Source organism: Canis lupus, chromosome 21 (assembly GCF_011100685.1).
Source record: "Canis lupus familiaris isolate Mischka breed German Shepherd chromosome 21, alternate assembly UU_Cfam_GSD_1.0, whole genome shotgun sequence".
NCBI lineage: Eukaryota > Metazoa > Chordata > Mammalia > Carnivora > Canidae > Canis > Canis lupus.
In genome coordinates this window covers 27,553,432-27,555,868 of record NC_049242.1, presented here as the reverse complement: position 1 = coordinate 27,555,868, position 2,437 = coordinate 27,553,432, and the positions used below count along the sequence as shown (strand labels likewise).

The window sequence follows — 2,437 nt, the reverse complement described above, 5'->3', positions numbered from 1 at the left end:
GGAAGTGGGGAGCATGATGAGAGGGTCGAACATACTTCAAATCCAGGTCCTCAGCATCATATCCACTCTCAATCCTGACTGCTCACTACCTCTCACCTGCAAGTTGCCCCTACTCTCCCCAAGGCTGAAGGGGAGGCAGGTTCCTGGATAGACCCCATATGAAATCCACACTATTCCAATATAAGATCATGACAATGAACCCGCTTTAAATGTCAGTGTCCTCTAGTTTCAGTCGAAGGCCATAGCCCATGAACACACCCAGATAGATGGTTCTTCCATACATACAGAACACACATTTCACACAACACCAAATATTTCCAGTGTGGGACTGTGTTCGGGTTTGGTGAGTGAGTGACACCGTGTGTGTGTGTGTGTGTGTGTGTGCACGCGCGCGTGCGTGCCCATGTGCAATAAAGTTAGTAGACACATCCCTGCACTGCTTCCCCAGACCTCTGTCCCTTCTTGCTCGTCCTCTTGGTTGGTCTGGCTCTCCCTGGCACATGCGGGACTTTGGCCACGTCCCCGGCCACCTGAGGTGGGATCATCCCAGCTGCAGTGTGGAGCAGGTCCATGGTTTGCTGAGGATGATTCTTGGGCATCTCATGTCTGTATTTGGAGTGCTGAAGGATGACTGCATTCTCAGGAAGAGCAATTTCTCTTCTGACATGAAGTTCAGGCTTAGGTCGGTTGCATTCTTGGAGGCATCTCCCCTGGTCTAATGTGGTTTGTTGCCTTGAGGTCTCTTCCCCGTGCTCCTCCGACTCAGCAAGGTTCACAGTGGGATCCCTTGTGCTCTCTCCTGAGGCCTCACCCACCTCTGCAGGGTCTGCCTCGGAAGATGCGATTCCTCCCTCAACTTACCCACTCACAAGGTCTCTTTCCATATCGGTCTTCTGCATATAAAAGAGGACATAGGCAAGTTGGCGCAGGGCACAAGTCACAACGCAGGCGCTGACCTTAGCATCATCCATTTTATGCCACTGGCCATTTCCTGCCTTTACGAAACAGAAATAACGTCCACTGTGGCAACTCCACCCAGCATGCACCAGCACGGCATAGAGCACATAAACCAAGGGTCCTGCCCTCTGCTCAGACAGGGAGTGTTGCATGTCAAGGCACTCAGGATATTGCATCTCCTTAGTCATTTTGTTGCCTGTGAAGTCTGAGAATCGTTTCAAGACCAGGATGAGGACTTTTGCACAACTGTGCAAAGTCAACACCTTGGACGCAGGCACTTTCTCTAGACACTTACTACAATGGTAGGCATTTTCACCTTCAAGCATTTCGGGCTTCACCAACTGCTCCAAAGCTTGGCTGACACTCTGAGCAGCCCCGATGTCCAGGCTGATGTCCAGGTAAGGTTCCAGAGTGCTGGAAATGCTTTGGCAGTGGAGACACTGGATTTGTGACCTCCAGTACCCCCCAAAGATATGCTGGATGAGGGTGCTCTCCTGAGAATGCTGAGAGTCTGAGGGCTTGTCTTCAGGCAAGCATGCTTGCTGCATTGCATCCAGAATGAACATGAGATACTCATGGGCATCTTCTTGCTTGTGTGTGTGGAAGGCGGCAAGCAGGAGTGGAAGGGGTCGGAGCACACGTCCAGGATGGCAGAGAACCCGGGTCATGTGAGCCTGCAGAGTACACAGCGTGCAGGATGTCTGCTTCCTACAGGCTGTCCCGTGCTTCTGGGACAGCACGTAGCTGGCAAGGGGCTCTGTGTAGGTCAGACACTGTAGGGTTGCATTCACGTAGCAAGTGTTCCCCATGTTCTGAAGCCCAGCTCCCACCTGGGAAAGATCCTCCCAACTCAGAGGCGTCTTGGTGGGAGGCCGCCCTGCTGATGCGGGAGCCAAAGGATCAGTCAGGGAGGAGAGTGTCTTTGATGCAGGGGATGTCTTCTCAGGCAGAGAGGGTCCTCCGTGGACTTCAGCACCACCTCTCTTTGACCAGCATGATTGGGGTTTGGGAGAGTCGTTGAACTGAGACGCCTCTGAGCGGTGGAGGTAGGCAGCCTCCATGTCGGAAGAAACAGTGTCCACAAGATAAATTCAACCAGGAGCTTCAGGTCACAAAGGGATGCTTCTCTCACTGAGCCAGTTTCCAAATGGCAGATAGTGACCCTCACCTCCACCTTTTATGGCTTTTGGGCCCTGGGATAAGGCACAAAATCCTCTAATCCACTGGAATCGCTTGATTGGATTACAGGATTTGGGTGTGGTCCCTTTCTCATAGAGAACATTCAGGTCAGCCCACCTCCTAATCTTGCCTCTGAAAACAGCCAACACATTCAGATTCTTCTCAACCTCCTTAAGTGTCCCTGCACCTTTCTGAACAGAATTTGTTCAGAGTTTCTATGTTCAAAGGAAATCTTTTTGAAAGTCCTTTTCCTTTGACTAACCGCAAGGGAGCCAAGGAGTGTCAGATGTCAGTCCTGTAG

At 51.6% G+C, this 2,437-nt stretch overlaps 1 pseudogene; it reads right to left on the bottom strand.

Moving 5' to 3' along the window:
• Positions 1–416: 416 nt before the first annotated feature.
• LOC100856115 lies at positions 417–2,018 on the bottom strand (annotated as a pseudogene).
• Positions 2,019–2,437: the final 419 nt, after the last annotated feature.